Source organism: Macrotis lagotis, chromosome 4 (genome assembly GCF_037893015.1).
Source record: "Macrotis lagotis isolate mMagLag1 chromosome 4, bilby.v1.9.chrom.fasta, whole genome shotgun sequence".
Lineage (NCBI taxonomy): Eukaryota > Metazoa > Chordata > Mammalia > Peramelemorphia > Peramelidae > Macrotis > Macrotis lagotis.
The window spans coordinates 220,829,212-220,851,756 of record NC_133661.1 but is presented as its reverse complement, the minus strand read 5'-3'; the positions used below and the strand labels follow the sequence as shown (position 1 = coordinate 220,851,756).

Here is a 22,545-nt window from a genome sequence, read left to right as displayed (position 1 = left end):
GACTGAGTTCAAAGGACTCACAAAGAAAAATCCTATCCTTATTCAGATAAATGGCTGGTGGATTCTGAATGCAGATTGAATTGCTTTATTGCTTTATTTTTCTTATGACTATTTTTCCTTTTGATAAGTTTTTTCTTCTACAACAGAGATTACTATGGAAATATAGTATGTATAAAAGTACAAGTATTAACTATATCAAACTGGCTACCATTTTAACAAGAGAGGCGAGAGGGAGAAAAAGTTGGAATTCAAAATCTTGTTAAAACGAATGTAAAATTTTTCACAATACAAAATTAGGGAAAAGTAATATACTAATAAAATAAGAAAAATGTCAAAAAGAAAAAGATGATATTCCTTGTTTGAAGAGCTGTTGTTGTAAGGTCAGGCTAGCTAAATCAGAGTCCATGAGGAAAGGTTCTATCCAGAGGGGCCAGACAGACAAGTTAGGGTCAGGTACTAAAGAGGTTTAAAACTTAAGCAGAGAGGCAGCTAGGTGGCGCAGTGGATAAAGCACTGGCCCCGGAGTCAGGAGTACCTGGGTTCAAATTCTGTCTCAGACACTTAATAATTACCTAAGGAGAGTGGAAGGAAATTTTGTAACTTAAAAATATTCATATGCATATAGATGAACGTTGAAAAAACTTTCATAACATATATTTGGAAAAATAAAATACCAATAAATAAAAGAAATCAATGTAGTGGTTTCATCTGGGAATGTACCTGATATCCAACCAGAAAAGGATTCTTCAGAAAACAGAGCCAAGGATTTATAAATAGCTATACTTATAAGTTGACATAGTATTATACCAGTTGGGAGAAGGGAGAAATGAAATTCCATGTCAAGGCCTATTGGGAGGAATGCTCTGACTAAAGTGGAATAGTGGTGGATCTGGAGGTTATTGTTAACTGCTCTAAAAACTGTCCTCCTTAAGGAATGACCAGATCAAAGATAAGACCAAGATGATCAAGCAGTTATGAGTAGGACTTTATGAGAAAACACCAAGGCCTTTTCCCTCTTGATGTTTATCTGTCACCAGCCAATTCTCCCCCTATTTTTTCCAATTTATCTTTACTTAAAGCGAAGCCCTTTTTACTATAAGTTTTTACTATTAAGTTTATTATTATTATTAAGTTACCTAAAACCAAGAATTCAGTTTTATGACTGAGGGAAACATAAATTACAAAAAAAGTAAAAACCCAAGAAAATTCAGGTCATTCTTTTTCTAACTTCTCTACTTCTTGCATGTCCCCTACCTCCCAACCAGAAAACCTAGAAGATGAAAAAATATTTTCTCATACAATACTCTTTCTCTATAACACATAGAAAAGCTTGAGAGTGTGAATAGAAAGAGGACTAAGTTTGTGGTCAATGTGGGAAAGGTATGACCATCCTTAGAGGATAATAAACTTTTGGTGGCTGGTTTCATATCAGAATAAAATTAAAGAACAGGATATGATAGATTCTTTTGTCAAAGAAGCAAATGAATACGAATGACTTTTGTCATCTAAAAGAACTACAAAATCATGATTTTCTGATTTACTTGGGCTAACAAACTGTATCTCTTCCTGAAAAACCAGATTATGGGAGAAAAGTCAGGTGATATTGATCAGATTGATATTGATTCTGCACAAATTCATGGGTTCATGATATAATAATAAATTCATAGACTCCTCATGAGATCACATTTTTGAAATAAGAATAAACCCTCATGCCCAAACTCCCTTTTTTCCCAGATAAAACAAAGGCACAGAGAAGTTAAATGATTCATCTGATGATAACTTCAGTTCATCATTTTATGGGGCTCTGTCTTGTACTACAGTCTTTTTCTTTTTTAGGGAAATGTTGTGCAGGCATTCTAAATAGGAAGTCAATAGATTCTTTGGTATCAAAATGACATGGAGACAACCTATTTCCATAACTGAGGCCCAGGATGCATGCCATTCCCTGAGGTTGACATAGCAGCAATCTTTTACTTTCTGGATGAAATCACCCTCTGTAAAAGTGTATTGCTCTGATCAGCATTAGGTGTTCACTAAGGGATTTATGATTTTCAGGCTATCTCGCATGTGGGCTTTACATGTTCAAATGATGTAGGTTATGTATGTACCTACATACTTACTCCTTCCTCCCTTCATTCTTTTCTCTCTCCTCTATGTTCCCATCAGTGCAGCTAATCTAGTGTTGTGCAGTGGGAGGTATAATGAATTTAAAATGAGAAAACCTTCCCCTATTTCCCTGGGACCTGAGAGTCAACCATCATACCTCTTGACATGCTCATGAATCCTGTTTCATGGAACTACTAGTTGAAACTTAACTAGATATTGCACCAAGCTCTTGCCACATTGACTCTGATTCTGAACCCCACTGTGAGAAAATCATCTTGGAGGTGGTTCCCATAAGACCTAAGATGTAAGAATGATTATATCATGGTCCAATTCTCTTGTGTTTTTTTCTATAAATTAAATACTTTCTTACCCCAAAATGCCAAGCCCTCTTTCTCAGAACTCCTAATTACATTTTCATTAATTTTAAATTAATTAAATTTCTATTTTATTATTGCCTCTCCAGTTTCTATCATACTTTGTTCAAATCTGTCCATCCACAGGTTAGATGTTCCAGTATGGTTGACATTGACGTGTGCCTCAGGTCTTGTTATTTGTTCTTTTTTAGGTCTTTTTGCAAGGCAAATGGGACCAAGGCACACAACTAGGTAATTATTAAGTGTCTGAGGCCAGATTTGAACTCAGGTTCTCCTGACTCCAGGGCTGGCAACCAATTCACTGTGCCACCTAGCTGCCCCCTTGCTATTTGTTCTTAACTCAAAGGACTGGTCTCAGATCCAGAGGTTCTTCTCCTTAATGGTTCATCTATCCAGGTACTCAGGTTCTATGAAAACTAGATAACTAAATTCTTCACATTAGTTCCATGGTACCCATCAATGAGAATATGTATTTTATTTTTAATCTGTGGTATTTTTTTTCCTCTTTTCATGGTTGATTTTCCAAATGATAATTTAAGGACTTCAGTTTCTTAGGCATTAGGAAGTATCAGTCCCAGGAGCATATAGCATGGTCCTCATATCACAATAGCACCTAAGGGGTATTCAACCCTTCTATCTGTTTATACATGAATGGAAGAGGGGAAGGTGAACTACCATTAGTGGTATAAGTGAAAAGACAAAACTCAAACATTCCCTCAAACTTTGAGATAGAACTTTCCTAAAGACAAATTCATGGGGAAAATTTTATTTTTCTCTTTGCTCCAACATCTGGTCATAGCACTTTTGGCTGACACATCTTTAATTTCCCTTGTCCTCCTGATAAAAAAGAAGACAGAGAAAAGTCACAGAGATCTATGAGGTTATAGCCACAAATAAAGCTCCATAATTTTCGGGAAAACACTCTGAGCTCAATCTAAAAACTATCTCACATGTGAGTTTTGCATGCCCATATGATGGAGGAGGAGGAGTTTCCGCCTTCCTTTCTTCATCCTTGCATCTCTCCTCTGTGTTCCTGTCAGTTCAGCTAATCAAGTGTGGTGCAATGAAATGTATATAGAATTTAGAATGAGAAAACCTGAAACAATTGGTTCTAAATCTATATAAACTTTTGGGAAAAATAACCCAACTCTTTTTATAACACCAATATGGTGCTGATACCTAAACCAGGAAGAGTTAAAACAGAAAAAGAAAATTATAGACTTATCTCCCTGATGAATCTAGATGCAAAAATCTTAAATAAAATCTTAGCAAAACAGTTATAACAAGTTATCACTAGGATAATACATTATGACCACGTAGGATTTATCCCAGGATGCAGGGTTGGTTCAATATTAGGAAAACTGTTAGTATAATCAATTATATCAACAACAACCCTATAAGAAATCATATGATTATATCAATAGATGCTGAAAAAGCATTTGACAAAATACACCACCCATTCCTACTAAAAACACTAGAGAGCGTAGGAATAAGTGAAGTGTTCCTTAGAATAATAAGCAGTATCTATCTGAAACCATCAAAAAGCATTATATGCAATAGGGATAGGTTAGAGGCATTCCCAGTAAGGTCAAGGGTGAAACAAGGATACCCATTATCACTACTGCTCTTCAATATTGTATTAGAAATGTTAGCTTCAGCAACAAGAGAAGAAAAAGAAATTGAAGGAATTCGAATTGGGAAGGAAGAGACAAAACTTTCACTCTGCAGATGACATGATGATATACCTAGAGAATCCCAAAAAATCATCTGAAAACTACTAAAAATAATTAGCAACTTTAGCAAAGTCACAGGATATAAAATAGACCTTCACAAATCCTCAACATCTGTATATATGAGTAGCAGGATACAGCAGAAAGAGCTAGAAAGAGAAATGCTATTCAAAGTAAGTTCAGACAATATAAAATACCTGAGTCTACCTACCAAGGTAGACTTGGAAACTTTGAAAAAAATAACAAAACATTTCTCACACAAATAAAATCAAATTTAAATAACTGGGCAAATATCAACTATTCATGGATAGGCCAAGAATATAATAAAAATGACAATTCTACCAAAATGAAACTACTTGTTTAGTTCCTTACCAATCAAAATTCCAAAAAAAATTACTTTAATGAATTAGAAAAAAATTAAAAGTAAATTCAGATGGAGAAATAAAAAGTCAAGAATTTCCAGAGATTCAATGGAAAAAAATGTAAAAAAGATCTACTGGATCTAAAATTATATTATAAAGTATCAGTCATCAAAACTGGTATTGGCTAAGAAATAGAGTGGTGGATCAGTGGAATAGACTAGGTGAAAAATCAGGAAATGATGATAGTAATCTGCTGTTTGATAAGCCCAAAGAGTCCAGCTATTGGGATAAAAACTCTGTCTTTGATAAAAACTGTTGGGGAAAATTGAACAGTAGTATGGCAGAAACTTGTATTCAACCAACACCTCACACCCTATACTAAGTTAAAATCAAAATGGATACAGGATTTAGACATAAAAAAATATTATAAGCAAACTAGGAGATCAAGGAATAGTTTACCTGTCAGATCTATGGAAAGGGAAGCAGTTTATGATCAAGGTATAGATGGAGAACATCATTAAAAACAAACTAGACAATTTTGATTACATTAAATTAAAAAACTTTTGCACAGACAAAACCACTGTAAACAAGATCAAAAGAAATTAAATACATTAGGAAACAATTTTTACAACTAGAATTTCTGACAAAGGACTCATTCCTAAAACATACATAGAACTGAGTCAAAATTTTTAAGAAAACAAGCCATTCCCCAATTGACAAATAGTCAAAGGATATGCAAAGGCAATTTACAGATGAGGAAATCAAAGTGATCCATAATCAAATGAAAAATTTCTCTAAATCACTACTTTTTAGAGAAATACAAATTAAAGCAACTCTGAGGTACTACTTCCCACCTCTCAGACTGACCAATATGACCAGAAAGGACAATGATCAATGTTGAAAGGGATGTGGGAAATCTGGGCACTAATACATTGTTGGTGGAGCTGGGAACTCATCCAACCTTTCTGGAGAAAAGGTCAACAAAAATTTGCATACCCTTTGATCCATCAATACCACTACTTGGTCTATACCCTGAAGAGATGATGCAAAAGGGATAAAAACATCACTTGTACAAAATTATTTCATAGCAACCCTGTTTTTGGTGGCAAAGAATTGGAGAAATTAGGTGAATGTCAATCAATTGGGGAATGGCTTAATGAACTGTGGTATATGTATGTGATAGAATACTATTGTTATATAAGAAACCAGGAGGGATGGGAATTCAGGGAAGCCTGGAAGGATTTGCTAAATGAGAAGAGCAGACCCAGAAGAAAACTGTATATCCTAACAGCAATGTGGAATTGATGATCAACCTTAATGGAATTGTGGAGCTTGAACAAAGAGCAATTACTATTACCTTTAATTAAAAAAAACTTATCTTACTTTGTAATTTTGCTATCTCTTATACTTTATTTTTCTTCCTTGAGGATATGATTTTTCTCTCATCACATTCAACTTAGATCAATGTATAATATGGAAACATAAAGACTAACAGACTGCCTTCTGTGGGGAGGAGGGAAGCAAGATTGGGGGAAAATTGTAAAATTCAAAATAAATAAAAATCTTTCTTTTATAAACAAAAAAATCTAAGAATGAGAAAACCTGAGTTCAAGTATGAGATCACCTTTTTCATAATCTTATGATCAGAGATATCAGTTCAGCTCCGTTCAGCTCCAAGTCCCAGTTTCTTGCTCTATGAAAAAAGAATAACAATACTCCAAAGTTGGTATGAGAAAAGCACTATATTAACTATTTATTATCATTCACTTGAACTGAAATAGTTCTTCAGGAAACAATAACCTTCCTACCAAGTATTCCCACTCAGTCTTTTTTATGAAAAGGTGATCATGTTCATTGATATGTACATGAAAACAAATTATTTTTCTAAATGTTTAGCAGTATTATCCTATGTAATGGCCAATGAGGGAGAAGAAGAAAGAAGGAGGAGGGAAAGAGGGAGAGCGAGAGAGAAAAGATACGGGAGAAAATGAAGAGAAAAGGAGGAATAAAATTAATCTGTCCCCTCATTCACCTTCAGTGGTCTTTCTTTACGGGGGTGGGAGGGGATGATATTATGTATTGTATACATGGGATACCTACATCCTAGGAGAGACTAGACACTCTTTTCTCACTGTAGAACTCCAATGACTTTCTGAGTCCCAAATAAGGTACCACCTCCTATTATTCTCAATTCCACTGGAAGAGATGAATGTCCAAGGATGTAACCTAGTCATAGCTCTGCCAATAGCAACCTGTGTAGGTTCATTTTTGAGATCTAAAGATAAATAAACAAAAACATGACACTGCAAACAGTCCATCTATAAAAAACTTACTCCCTTCATTTTTCTTTTAGTCATCCTCTATAGTCTCTCTTTCCCATCTTTCTCATTTTCTTTTCCTTGTTCAGTTTTTGGATTCAACTGGGTAAAAATCTGCTGGGGTTTTTTTTTGAACTACTATTTTGCTTTCATAGTGCTTTATTGAGCTCTGGGGAATTAGTACAGTATAAATAAATAAATAAAAACTATTATTATTATATATCCACATTTAAAGGATTAGTTGGAGGGGAAAAGTGACATTTTTTCTTTATTTGCATTAGAAATATGCTGCAATCACAATAGCTCTCCTCCAACCCATGATTAATGGCATATTTATTCAATCTTTGTTGCAGAGATGCAATAAGCTTGAACAGGGCATGAATTATTATACCAAAAAGGGGTCCTCATTCTCTCTTGTTGCCTAATTAATTATGAATTATAAAGTTCCCATGGAGATACCAAGAGAACAAGGGCATTGGATTCAAGCAGCAGTTAGTCATTCCTTGCAATAAAAATCAAGTGATTGGATTATGAGCCATTTGACAACAAAATGAATGTGTCATTGTGTTGAGAGAGAGAAAGAGCAATTTGCTGTCAATCCAAGAGGAAAATATTTCTGTAGTTTTATATAAAAATAAACCTAGTGCTATATACAAGTATGAGGATCTCTAACTTGTTATTAAATAGTTTCAGTTGCATCCAACTCTTCATGACCCTATTTGCAGTTTTTTTAGACAAAGATATTAGAGTGGTTCACTATTTCTTCCTTCAGTTCATTTTACACATAAGGAAATTGAAATAGGCAGGGTAAAGAGATTTGTCTAAGGTCACACAGTTATTGTGTCTGAGGCCTGATTTGGTCTCAGGTTTTCCTGAATCCAGGCCCAGTGCTCTGCCCAAAAATTTAGGACTAAACAGAATGATTTGAAAGTGAAGGCCCACATAATACATTACATTGGTCAATCATAGTATCCAAAATGTTGGGCATACAAAATAAGATATTCTTTCCAATAAGTCACTGTTACTATGTACATGTGTCATAATAGAAAGCAACATGTTAAACAAAACTCTTCTGTTTTGAGAATTTAGGAGTGGGAATGGTTAGGTAGTGATAATGATGCAAAAACAAAAAAGAAGAAAGAAATATTAATAAAACATTTTTAAAAAAGCAAAATGGAGGAAAATGTATTATGTTAAGGTTGATATGTTCTTTCAGCATAGTGGCTACCTAAGTCAATTTCTGTCCTGTACTTGCCAACCAGATTTAAGCAGCACTAATTGTTCTTGGGTTACCTGATTCTCAATAAGGAACATATGCTCTCCTTATTCTCACATTCATTACTCTTCACCCCACCCTGACTTCTTTTGAAATAATTGCTATTTTTAATAATTATATATACATATATAATTTATAATTGCTAATTATAGAAATGATTATGGACTTGAAAAACTAAAGATTCTCCATAGTAAAAGGGTATGTATACAAACATAAATTAGATATAGAACAGGTCATTTATTTCCACTCAAAAAAGGAAAGGATAGGGGAGGCTAGGTGGCACAGTGGATAGAGCACCAGCCCTGGAGTCAGGTGTACCTGAGTTCAAATCCAGCCTCAGACACTTAATAATAATTACCTCTATGTGTGGCCTTGGGCAAGCCACTTAACCCCATTGCCTTGCAAAAAAAAAAAAAAAACCTAAAAAAAAGGAAAGGATAAAAAATAAAAATTCAGTCAGATGGAGGCAGAAATTGTGGCATGAGGTAGCTCCCTGCAGAATGGAGATCACCCAGAAAATCTAACTATCAGCTGGATCACCTTGATCCTTTCAGGAAAAGCAAGAGTATGAAAAAGCATCAGTTTTACAGAACTGTGCCTAGCCCTGAAACAGGGTTGGGATTCTGGACATAGAGCTCTGTTATCTCAACATCCCTTGAATGCTAAAAGAACAAGACAAGTCTGTGTACTACTGTGACAATGGCTGGGTGCCTATGTTTGTGGACCAAGAGCAAACCATAATCCTCATATCTGTGGATTTCCTACTGAAGAAACCAGATGTAGAGTGGTTCTAGGGAAAAGATAATTGATAAAAACAAATTGTCTTGATGTGACCCAGGATACCTGGACTATCTCATTTTAGATCTATTATCCGAGAATGCTAATGAGCCCATTTCTGCTGTGGAAGCCCTTTGCCTTTATGAGCCCCTCTGAGTTATTTTGGTTGCCTGCTCCTAGATTCTTCCAAGGCTGCCTACTCCTAGATTCTGAGGTCACAAAGGTTTAAAAGAAGGCCAAGACTTCATCCATGAATTCCCCAAAAGTCCTTCTTTCTCTGCATTGATTTTTATCACTCCAATCTTGGATGGAATATTGGCTCAGATCTCCTAATGAAGGCATCTCAGACTCTTACCTACTGTTTTTTTTTTTTGCTGCTTTTAGATACAGCCCTTTGTTTAAAAGAATCATAACCAGAAGAATGTAATAGAGAAAAAACCTTTAAAGAAACTTCTTAGATCATTCAGAAGCCCACAATGCAAAGGAGCTAGTATAATTTCTTTAGTTTTTTTTTTTTTTGCAAGGCAGTGGGGTTAAGTGGCTTGCCCAAGGCCACACAGCTAGGTCATTATTAAATGTGTGAGGCCGGATTTGAACTCAGGTACTCCTGACTCCAGGGCTGGTGCTCTATCCACTGCACCACCTAGCCACCCCTAGCTAGTATAATTTCTACAATTTCATTGCTATTAAAATAGGTTTCCTAAAAGATCAGGTAGTTGTTACCTCTGTGGTATTGACCCTTAGAAGTATGTTCAAGCTTTGGCATACTTCCACTCAGAGTGGATTTATGTAGATTCATGGTGGGTAATGATACTGAGTATTTAGCTACTTCTTACAAGTTAGGATCATGGAGAATACACTAACTTGAGCCAAAATGTAGCTAATTGTAAGAGACATCCCAGAATAATGATATCGGCATTTCCCTCTCTCCCTCTGGTTCTAAGATTACTGAGTACATCATGGACATCTCTCCTTGGTTTTGGATGCAGGGTTCTGACTACTAAGTGCTATAGTTGGAGTATTTCCATTTTCAAATGTGTAAGCACTGTCTGACCATTAACTCCATATGATAACTTGGAAATACATGTTATCTAAAGGAATTATCTCTATCCCTATCATATCATAACCTTAATGTCACCTGATGAAGAGTTCCTCATTTTAAACATGCCTCAGAAATGTTTGTAACTTTAAAGGAGTCCACAATTAAAAAAATTCCTCTTTTAAAAAATCATAGATTATTTAGAAATTTTCATTATTTTATCACTACCATTAGTAGCAATAATGGGAGGTTTTTAGGGTAATAAAGTTTTTGCATTATTGTTTTATAATCATGTTGAATTTCACCTCCACTGAGGACACTGTCATCAAACAGCAAGAGAGATCTTCACAGGGATATCCTTCTCCAATGCTCAAACTTCTCTTGTCAAAAATCCAAATCTTCAAAACCTATAAGATTGGGAGGATGGTTGTAGCTTGAAAAAAGGGAGAATTTGACTTCTGGGGCAGAGATCAGATGGCAGTACGAATCTAACAAGCTCCTGGAACTTTTCCCTACCAAAGATAAATAAAGCTTCTACTCTGACATTCAAACTATAGATCCCCACCAAGAAAAAGAGAAAATTCAAAGAAGTTTTCAACTGTAAACATCATGGAGGATCTTCAGTGAAAGTCTGTCCCTTTGAGGGGAAAAGGGGAAGTGAAGACCTAGAGGCTAGAAAGTGGGAAAAACAGTGGGAGGCTTTTAGCCACAATTCAATGAGGTCCTGACAGCTTAACAACAGCAGAGGCTGGGCAGCTAGATAGCAAACCAGCAGGGAGGACCTCAAACCAAACCAAAATCTGAAACCCAAGAACACCAGGGTAAAAGACAGGAATAGGTCGGGAACAAACAACTGCGAAGTCAGAACCTGGACATAAAGGAAGGAAAAAACCTCTGCGATGGCAAGGCCTGGATTCCATAGGTAACATCTTGGTCAATGACAAGTCAGGGATCAGATTCCAGCCCCAGTAAAAAAAAAAAAAAAAAAAAAAAAAAAAAAAAGCTTGGATCTATACTCCCTATATCCCAGGAGCAGAACTAAAACAACAGACAAAGATGATAACAATGCCATGTCTGAAGAAGAAAGCAGTGCAAAATCACTCAGAGGAGAAGTATCAAAACAAACTAGAAATTAGACTCAAGTACAAAAGCTCATTGAAGAATTTAAAAAAAAATTGAAAACCAAAGAAGAGAGGAAGAAGGAAAATGGGAAAAAGAAATGAGAGTCATGCAGGAAAATTATGAAAAATTGCCCAAAGAAATCAACTCTGTTAAAAATAAAAATAACCAACTGGAAAAGAAAACACAAAAGCAAATTGAAGAAAATAAAACCCTAAAAAATAGAATTGAACAAAACAGAAACCAATGAATCTATAAGGCTACAAGATTCCATCAAACAAAATAAAAAGGCTGAACAAATTGAAGAAAATATAAAGTATGCTTTAGGGAAAACCGATGACCTGGAAAATAGATCCAGGAGAGACAATCTTTGAATCATAGGACTACTATAAAGCTAGATCAAAAAAAGAACCTGAGCAACATCATGCCAGAAATTATAAGGGGAAAACTGTCCAAATCTACTAGAACAAGAAAACAATAAACCATTTAAAGAATCCACAGGGGGCAGCTAGGTGGCACAGTGTATAGAGCACCAGCCCTGGTCAGGATGACCTGAGTTCAAATTTGGCCTCAGACACTTAATAATTACCTAGCTGTGTCACCTTGGGCAAGTCACTTAACCCCAATGCCTTGCAAAAACTAAAAAAAAAGAAAGAATTCACAGAACCCCTCCAGAAAGACCCCAGGAAGAAAACTTCAAGGGCCATTATAGCCAAATTCCAGAACTCTCAAAGGAGAGAATACTGAAAGTAGAAAAGAGAAATCATTTAAAATGCAAAGGAAACACAATTAGACTTACACAGGACCTATCAGTCTCAACATTAAAGGATAGGAAGACCTGGAATACCATATATCAAAGAGCAAAGGACCTGGAATTATACACAGAAATGTACTACTCTGCAAAATTCAGCATATACTGTCAGGGAAAATGATGGATGTTCGACTAAATAGAGGACTTCCAGAGTTTTATGCCACAAAGACCAGAACTGAACAGAGAATTCAATCACCAAATACATGATTCAAGAGTTGCATAACAAAGGTAAAGGAAAAGGGGAAGGGAAAAAACTCAAAACAAAACAAATGTTGGTCAAGACCATCAATTATGTACCACCCTAAAAGGGAAGATATAACACTTCTGATTCTTTAGAACTTTACTTATCTTAGGATAATTAAAGGGTCAAATATAATTCAAGAGAATGGACTCTAAGGATTTGGGTATAGTTGGGTCTTATCTCTCCAATGAAGAGGTCCAAGGTAACATCACCATGTTTGAGCCAAAAAGCCCTGAAGAAAATTTTCAGGAGTGTTAACTTTAAACTCAAATGTCTCATTATACTTTGAGCCACTTTAATTCTACTCTGCTTAGCACCTTGGCTAATGAGGACATCATAAACTGTGAAGTCCTGATCAGTGTCTCCCAGTAACTTGTGATAATTTGTAAAGTTCTCAGGTGAGACCTCCAGAGCCTCCCAGTATGTAGAGATCTTTAAGATTCTTACAGTTAATTAGATCAGGGTTAGACTTAATCCTGTGCTTCACTTAACAAGGGGTTAAGTACCCTGGGTGGGGAGGGGGTGAAGTAAAGTGTGGGAGAAAATAGGCCTGGGGGAGAGGTAAAATAGTTCAAGAAATTATATGACTTTGGATGATACTTTTACTCATGAGGAGGATTGTGTGTACTTGAAAGATACTTGAAAAGGAGGGAAGGTAAAAAATGATTATAATCATAATTTGATGTAATTCGAGACAATGCTGCTCATCAATCAATCAAGGAAAAAGACCAAATCTTGTCAATCTCTTCAATCTCTCTGGTAGGTATAACCCTTGTGGCCACAACTCATAGACCTTCACTGCAGAATCTTTTGATAGTCAGGAAATCACTGCTAGAGGAAAAGAAACACAAAAGGAGAGGTAAGGTAGTCAGGAGCATTTGGTACAAATTCACATAAAGAAGTATACACTCCACCTGGACATATTTGGATAAGGAAAGAGCCTTCCCTCTTTCACCTGCTTAGCTAGAGTTACATCTCTTCTTGAAAACTGCATCCAGGTGATATCTATCAACTGGGAAGTTCCTCTTCTACTTAGTGTGACACCTTGTATCATCAACATTTAGAGTTCAACAAGTAGTCTTTTTGTAAGTCTTGTTATCATCACACAGAAAAAACTTCTAAATCAACATGGCCAGTATAAAGCAGTCAGAGGAAATCATTACAATTCTGTAGGAAAGTGAGGAAATGTTCACAGAGGATGACCTATGGGGGTCAAACTGGGTAATAGAAAGTCACAATTTCACATTCAGTCTTCATTTTCTACTCTTCTTTTTTCATTGAAATTTTTGTTTCTTAAATTTGCAGTAAAAAAGGAAATTAAAATGAAACAAATACATTGATCTATTTATACCCAAGAACATTAGTCTTAGTTTGTCAAATGTGAGCCATCAATCTTTGGAACCAAAGAAACCATCTATTCTATCCCTCTTACCCATTTATCAGAACCAACAGCAACCAGGTCTGAAGTTCCATAAATGATTTTTTGGAAACTTGGGAATGGCATTTAATTGATAATTTATGAAATTGGGGCAGGCATACCAAGTTCTTTGTGAACTCACTAGGAAAAACCAAGGTGGCAGTAAGAAATGGGACTGCAATCACACTTTAATAAGTCATAGAAGAAACAGACAAATAATGAAGGAGATAGAAGTGGAATGGTGAAGGGAGGCAGGTAGAATGGGGAGGAGGAGAGTCAAAGAGTATTACTCATATATTTATGGATTAAAGTTGGGAGGAATAGGAAGCACAGGATCTGATGAAGATGGAAGAGTGCTGGGTCATGTTTGTGGTAGCAAAGAATTGGAAATCAAGTGAATGTCCATCAATCTGAGAATGGTTGAACACATTGTGGTATACATACATATATATATATATATATATATATATATATATATATGTGTGTGTGTGTGTGTGTGTGTGTGTGTGTGTGTGTGTGTGTGTGTGTGTTATGGAACACTATTGTTCTATTAGAAACCAAGAGGGATAGTGTGAAGTTCCTGTTAGACTAGCTGCTCAGGAAGTGTTAGGTTCTTGCTGGCTAGCTTATCCTTACCCGGGCAAAAGTTGAAGGGCAGGAGACAAGGGAGACAAGAATAACAAGTTCTCCTTAAAGTTCTCCTAGTACTCCAAGATCTCCAAGTTCTCCATTTATTAAACCAAATACAAGTGCTTAAATATCCTCCCCAGTCTCTGGTCCACTCCTACTCCCATGGCACTCTACAATCAACCTGTGAAATAAGGCCCTGGTGCTTGAGGACACCAGGTGATGAAAGTTTACAGTATTACCACACACAACAGTCCCTTACAGGAAGGAATTTCAGAGAAGACTGGAAAAACTTGCATGAACTGATGTTGGCATGAAGAGTAGAGCCAGAAGAACATTGTATACCCTAACAGCAGCATGGGGGTGATGATCAACCTTAATGGACTTGCTCATTTCATCAATGCAATGATCACGGACAATTTTAGTGTACCTATGACAGAGAATACCATCTGTATTCAGAGAAAGAACTGTGGAGTTTAAACAAAGACCAAAGTCTACTATCTTCAATTTTTAAAATGAGTGTCTTATGTACTACATAATTTTGCTATCTCTAATATTTTATTTTCTCCTCAAGGATATGATTTCTTTCTCAATATATTCAATTTTGATCACTGTATAGTATGGAAACAATTTAAAGATTATCAGACCGCCTTCTGTGGGGGGGGGGAGGGAAAAGAGGATGGGAGAAAAAGTGTAAAATTTAAAACCTTACCAAAAAATATAGGTAGAAACTACTCATGTGTGTAATTGGCAAACAAATAAAATATTTTTTTTTAAAAAAAGGAAGAGTGTTGGAGTGGAGGAGGGGGAAGTAGAGAGTAGAAATTTGAAGTCTATTTTTAAAGATTTTTTTTTTGAACATTCAGTCAGTCTTTCAGTTCTGAATGACTCTTTGTGATCCCATTTGGGTTTGATTTTTTGGTTTTTGGTGGTTTTTTTTGTTTTGTTTTGTTTTTTGACAAAGAAGCCAGAATGGTTTGCCATTTCCTTGCCAGCTTATTTTACAGATGAGGAATCCAAGGCAAACAGGATTAAGTGAGTTACCCAGGAACACACAGCTAATAAATATATCTAAAGCCAGATTCAAACTCAAAAAGATGAGTCTTCCTGATTCCAGGTCAGGCTTTATTCACTTCATCACCTACCTAGTTTACCTTTTTTGGGAAAACAGACTCTTATCTACACATTAGGATTAATTCACTGATATATCCAAATCATTTCAGAATTGTCAGTAAAACTTTAAAGTTAATATACACTCATCATCTTAAAATTATCATCACTTTTGAAACTTTTGCTAATCTTGCAGTGGATGTCTGAAACTTGTCAGAGATTTAAATAGGGCCATGACTGCACAGCACCTAAATGGTTTCTGCTGATTCAGCACATATTGGCAGGATGTGAATTTTACTTGATATAAGAAACAATTTGTAAATTATGTTCCTTTGATCTTTGGGACAATTTTATGTGACTTCCAGCTTCTCCTTTTCAATATTTTGTCCTGTTACTTCTTCTTCATACTGGTTACTTACAAATTTACTTACCATACATACCATAGAAGTATGAGTGTATGTGTGTGTTTGTGATGGGTGTTGGAGGTGGGGGGTAGTCAAGATGACCAGAATAAGATACAGTTTTAACACAGGCACAAGGAAAAAGTAAAATTCAAGGAGATGAAGGGAAATGGTGGAGGAGTATCAAAAGCAAATAGAAAAGAGGGTCACTAAATGGTGCACAAGTATAATTGCAAGTACATATTTACTTAGAAAATTATATATTAACATTTAATGTTCTATTGTATTTTTATTTATTTTCTTAAATATTTCCCAATTATATTTCAATTTGATTCTGCTCCACTTGGGAGCTTTGGGCAGTGTGGTTGATAACTTCAGAATAGAGAATTTCAACAATACAGGGAGGGACATGGAACTGACTGGGTTAGGAGAACCAGGATTTCCAGGTTTATGGGTACTAGAAGTCAGTACTAGAAGTATTAAAGACAGGTGGATATCAAAGCAATATTTCATTCCCAACAATGTTTGGAAACTGTTATGCCTGTGGCAGGTAGTTTTTCAGATGTGACTTCCAGGTAATAGTAACTTCCTATTTGTCTTTTAGGGAAAGGGAAGAAACAACTATTTCTAACCTTTAGGAAGACAGTTTCCACTTGTGTTTTGGCATGGAATAGATAGAAGACTTTCATTTTACTCTTCTTACTTGGGCCCAAAACACACACACACACACACACACACACACACACAGATCCTACCCCACCCCCATATGCAATCACAACTTTGAGACATAGTATGACATAGTTGATAGAGCACAAGAAGACTTGAGTTCAGGTCTAAATTCAGTTACTTTCTAGTTATGAAACTCTAAGCAAGTAATTTAACCTCTGAGTGTCTCCATCTTTCTTATCTACAAAATGAGAAGATTGGGCTCATAAGCTATAATGTCCTATGTAGCTCTAATCTGACATCCTATCATCTTTCAAAAGATATAAGGGAAAATTAAAATGGTGTGGCAGAATTTTAGGAGTATAGGGAAGTCTTGGGACAGTTAAATAGTTCAACAGATAGAGTGTTGGTTCTGGAGTCAGAAAGACTCATCTTCCTGAGCTCAAATCTGACCTCACACACATTTTAGCTATGTGATCCTGGCCAAATCACTTAACCTTATTTTCCTTATTTCTCAGTTTCCTTATCTATAAAAATAAACTTGAGAAGGCTATGGCAAACCATTCCAAATCTTTGCCAAGAAAAGGCCAAGCAGGATCACAGAGTCAGACATGATTGAAACAATTGAGCAACAACAACAAAACTTAGAATACCATCTATATCATGACAAGTCATTTACTAAACAAGGCAAGGAGGCCTTAGACAATAACTAGACAAAATTCTTGATTTTAGGTGGGAAGCAACTAAGACCTAAAAATGGTGATGTAACTTGCCCAAAGCCACATGGCTAGGCAGTATCAGAGTAAGAATAAAACCAACATGGACAATTACCCTAAACTATCCAAATGACATTGACATTTCTGTAAATTAGGTTCTATTTTTTTTATATGACTTGAAGTCAGGTTTCCTCCACTTAGTCAAATGAGAAAGTTCTCATGATTGATAATTAGATCAAAGTATTTCTTTGGTTTGGTAATGACCTGTGCACCAAGAAAGGTTTGAAGTAGAGCAGGAGTTGAGTCCCTTTCTCCTTTCCCTCAATTTCAGACGTGAAAGACACAATATGAAGTTCTCCATAATAGCCACAATTGGTTATGTTACCCTCTGTTTTCCACATCTTCTCAATTAACTCCTCCCTGTTTATAAACAGCAGTTCCTTGTGAAAGTCATAGAATAGGAACCCAACTAGGCACTTGAAGCTTAATTGATCTGGATGATTAGAATCAAACTTCATTAACTCAAATTACCTCACTTTGCTTAATCTGTGCCTTCCCTCAGAAAACAATGATAAGCTTGATTTAACATTTTCTTAACTGTGGTGTTTATCATCATTGCTTCCTTCTTTAATTAAATCCTCCAGACTCATGTATTCAAGGAACATGGGAGGGTGGGAGGCATAGCTTTAGAAAGTATTCCCTCAGTACTGTTTCTATTAGTCATTCTAAAACTTGATGCTGTTGTTAGCATTGATATTCTTTCTCTAATCATTCACCATTTGTTCCTGGAAAAGATCCAGAAAGTTATTTTCAAGGGTATGAATGAGAATTTATTCTATGACCTCCAGTATATCACTTAAACTTCCTAAATCTTAGTTTTCTCTTGTATAAAATAAAGAGCTGTGCAAAATGATCTCTACCATTCAATCAAGTGTAAAATTTTATGATCCAGTGATATACAATATTAGGTATTCCCATGTAGGGTAAGGTCCTTCAGCTGTCCCAGTAGAATAATGACACCATGCTGGCTGCATCATACCTCAAAATGTGACATGCCTGTGGAAAAAGAGCTATAATTTTTAAAAATTGTACTAAATGTCTACACAGGAAAAACCAAGGGGTTGCAGAATATCTATTACCAGGTTATGACATAAAACTAGAATAATTCATGAAACTTGTCATAGAAGTGCATATTTACATAAATAGAGATGAAGAGATACAGAGATAGATATATGCCTAAATATATGTGTATGTGTGTATATATGTATGTATGTATTCAAATACATATACTATAGATATACAAAGGCCTAGTCACACAATCAGTGGTTTTATTTCCATACTACAATCTGACTCAAAAAACATATAAAGTCACGTGCTTTGAATTATAAAGAAATCATATATGATTTCTATCATGACACACAATACTCTTTTTAAGGTGGGGAGAAGAGGAAATCACTGTGATTTGATCACTTTTAGGTTTTTGATATGTTGTTATAGAGATTCCTCATCAACAATCTCAGAAGAATCTAAAGTATTTGAAATCAAGGATTATCTTTTCATCTTTGTTCCTGGAACATCTAGATGTAGAATAAGTTCCTGATGATTTAAATTGAAGAAATTGAAAACCCCCTCTATTAAAGCATATTAGCAAATCTAATTTATAATCTTATGTGTGGGTAACATGTTTAATTTTGCTGTTCTGGTTTTTTTTTATTTTTAATACAAGGGATAGGTTGCTTAAAGAAAAGTAGGAGAATATATTTGAAAATAAATGTGATTTAAATACTAAAGGTATCATTAAAAAAAATGGAGAAGAAAGATAACAGAGATAGCCTTGAATCCAGGGAAACCTGAGTTCAAGATACACCTTTGATACACATTGGTTATGTAACCCAAGGAAAATCATTTAGCCTCTCAGTTCTTAGGAAATTCAATAGGATTGTAAGGTACAGAAAAGATAACAACTTGAATTTTAGGGGGAGTTCCCTCACTCAGTAATTACTTATTTCTATTAAATCAAAATCCAGTAAATATCAGCTTCAGGATTTGAATGCATGTCTATTCTGAATCCAAGGCCTAGAGACACTGTTCTAAGTTTTCTCTTTTATAAATAGCAAGGGGCTCAATAATTTTTTTTAATTGGATTGTAATAATTCCACAAATTAAGTTTCTTTTACCTTTAGACATATGATACAATGTAATTAACACAATTAATCCTAGATAAGAATTTCAAAAGATATATGTTCACCCAAAATCAAGAAAGAACAATTTCTAAGAAACAAAGACACCCAGAGGCCTTCAGTTCAAGTTTACCTTGTTGTGGCTCTGGTGCTAAAAGCCACATGAATGAGGTTGCCATGATATCAACCCAGAGAAAACACTATTCTTCCCCACCCCCTCACTGAAATCATATAATGTCACCTGGAGAGTCCCAGTCAAGAGAGTACCAGTCATTGCATTCTCAACCCTGTCTTGGTGTTATGGAAAAAGGTGAAAAATATAACAACTTCACACCAAATCTCTTTTCACAGTTGGTCACCACATGACCAAAAAAAACCCCTGGAAATTCATGGTTTCCAAAAAACATCCAATCAATTCAGTCAACCAAAGACAAAATAGATTCTCAGAAGTCTTCTAGCAAGCTTTACTTTCATAGAATTAGCAAAATGATTGTGTTTGTATACAGCTTCATTTCTAGTCTTTGGGTATGATTCTCAGAATATGTCATTAAATCCCCCAAAATTTTGGAGGGTGGAGGCTATCTTTCCTCTCTCTGACCTGCAAAAAACAATTCTCTTTTCTCCCTAGGTCTTTTGTTTCTTTCATGTACCTATCTGTTTTGCATATTTGTGTTTCCTTTGATTCCTATTTACACAATGTAACCACTTTAGATTGATGACTTGGTGAACCATTGAAGTCAATCAATTATTAAATATCTATTTTGAATGAAGATCTATTTATACTCTGAGTTGAGAATAATTCTCAGATCCATAAGAAGAAAATGTCACTGGGTCCAGAAAATTATCCAATGTGTCCTGTTTAGTGAGAGGACTGTGTATTCTTTTCTCCCTAGTTTATTCTTAAACTTATTTATTTTAATTTTATGGAATAAAACAAGCATTTCTATAACATAATACAAGAAAAAAATGATTGCACTATGTATAGCTTACTATTTCTTTCAAATATACAAAAAAATATTATCATGCAAATTTTCTTTTTTTCTTTCCTCCCTTCAACCACCCTAAAAGATAGTTAACATTAGACTCAGATATATACATATGTGTGTGTGTCTGTGTGTATGTGTGTGTGTGTATTTACATATACTTCTAATAATTATTTTCTGGATGAAATCATTTTTCTTAGGACTACGTATTCTTTTTTTTAGGGTTTTTTGGGTTAGGTTTTTGCAAGGTAAGTGGGGTTAAATGGCTTGCCCAAGGCCACATAGCTAGGTAATTATTGTTTGAGGCTGGATTTGAACTCAGGTCCTCCTGACTCCAGGGCCAGTGCTCTATCTACTAGCACCACCTAGCTGCCCCAAGGACTATGTATTCTTGACCAGTTCTTTAGCCAATCCATTTGCAAGTATTTATTGAACTACACTATATGTTTTGTTTATATCTTTCTCATAACACTTTTACAATGATTTTTCCATTTCATTTTCACAAGAGCTGAGGCAGAGAATCTGGCCCTCCTGATCCATAAGCTTAGGGATTTTGAAATAATTTGTATTTAACTTTATTTTTACTTTAGTTATTAAAGTGAGAAATGACTATAAAGACAATTTTGTCTGACTTTGTTTTTGTTGCTGTTGCTGTGTGGTTTCATTCATGTCTGACTCTTTCTGACTCTTTTTGGGGGTTTCTGGAGTAGTTTGTTATTTCCTTCTCCAGCTTATTTTCACAGATGAACTGAGGTAAAAAAGTTTCAGAGATTTACCCAAAGTCACACAATTGGTCAGTTTTTGAAACCAGATTTGAAATTCAGAAGATGAGTATTTTTTTTAACATTGTCTTTAATATAAAAGAAATCATACATCAAATTCACACTGTCCAAGTGGGGATGAAGGAATTATCTGGACTGCAGAGATAAGGGAAGCATAGAGATAATGATTGACAAAAGATGCCCTCTTTTCAGAAGGGATTACCTCAGTTTTGTGGGAAGGCAAGATGAATAAATAGGTACATCTCTGGGCTATTAAGGGAGGAGATAAAATGAAGCAGCATAATTTCAGGAGTAGAGAGAATGAGGTTCTAGTTCTCCACCAAGGGACAATGCTGATTTTCTTTGTTGTGACCCTGATCCCAGGCCCATCCAGTGATCTTCAGAGGGTGTCCAGTTCCCAGAATAGCTCCTTCCTTGCGTTCTCCCACATTCTCATTCAGCACTGTGGTGTGTTTACTCTGCTGAGGCATAGAGGACCAGGGGAATTATCATCCTGCAGGGTGGTGAGCGGTGATCTCCCTAGGACCTTGCCAGAGGGCTTCCTTCTAGGAGGCCTAGAACCTGAGGAACAAGGAGTATCAGAGCTTCTCAAGAATTTGTCTGAGTCCTGGCTGGTCATTCGAACAGCTGGAGGCTGTTCTGTTACTTCTGTAGGATTTGCCTGTTTGCCAGAAACCTCAGTTTGGCTCAGGGAGGTCAATAGTTTCTGGTGTTCAAGGGCTAGTGGAGTATCCAGAGACAGGTCCTGTTCAGGCTGTGATGAAAGCTTCACAGGTAGGGCCAGTTCAGTGGAATGCTCTGATTTAGAGGCTTCAATCCCGAAGGCCTCACTAAGTTGCTTTACCAGCTGGTTGAGAGGGTCTACTGTGCTGGTTTTCATGGGTGTTTGGATAATACCAAACGAGGGAGAACGGGGATCTGAGTCCTGGGGTTGCTTCATAGCCTTGGTCCCCACTTCCTGCTGCTGTTCCATGGCAGAGGGACTTGGTTGTGGTGAGGTCTTCACCTGGATGGGGGTGCACAGGATGCCGGCGCTTGGGGGAACGCGGGTCTGTGACGTGTGCCAGGTGCTTGTTGCGAGGCGTGGGGCAGCCCGGGGTGGCCGGGATGGTTGGGACGCTCTTGGCCGACCCCATCCTCATGGCTCGGTTCAGGCTTTTCTGGCGGATCTGTTAACATTCGCTCCCGACTCCTCAAAGCTGGGTTTCAAACCTCCCGCCACGCCCCCTGGCTCTCTCTAGAAGATGAGTATTCTTGACTTGAGGCCCAGTGCTCCATTTCCTGTACCACTTAGCTACTATTTGTCTAACCTACTAATTTTATAGATGAGATCTAGTAATTTTAAGCAACTTGCTTACCCTTCATATCTCTGGTCCTATTTGTTCACTTCTTTGATTCTTTCAGTTAATACCATTTGCTTTTTTTTTTAATTCATGAATGCCCTTACTGATCTATTTCATCAAGAAGACATTCTAGAGAACTCTCATAAACCTTGCTGTGTAGACAGAAT

At 36.1% G+C, this 22,545-nt stretch overlaps 1 pseudogene; it reads right to left on the bottom strand.

Moving 5' to 3' along the window:
• Positions 1-21,146: 21,146 nt before the first annotated feature.
• Positions 21,147-22,171, bottom strand: LOC141520316 (cell division cycle-associated protein 3 pseudogene; annotated as a pseudogene).
• Between the last annotated feature and the right edge of the window lie 374 nt (positions 22,172-22,545).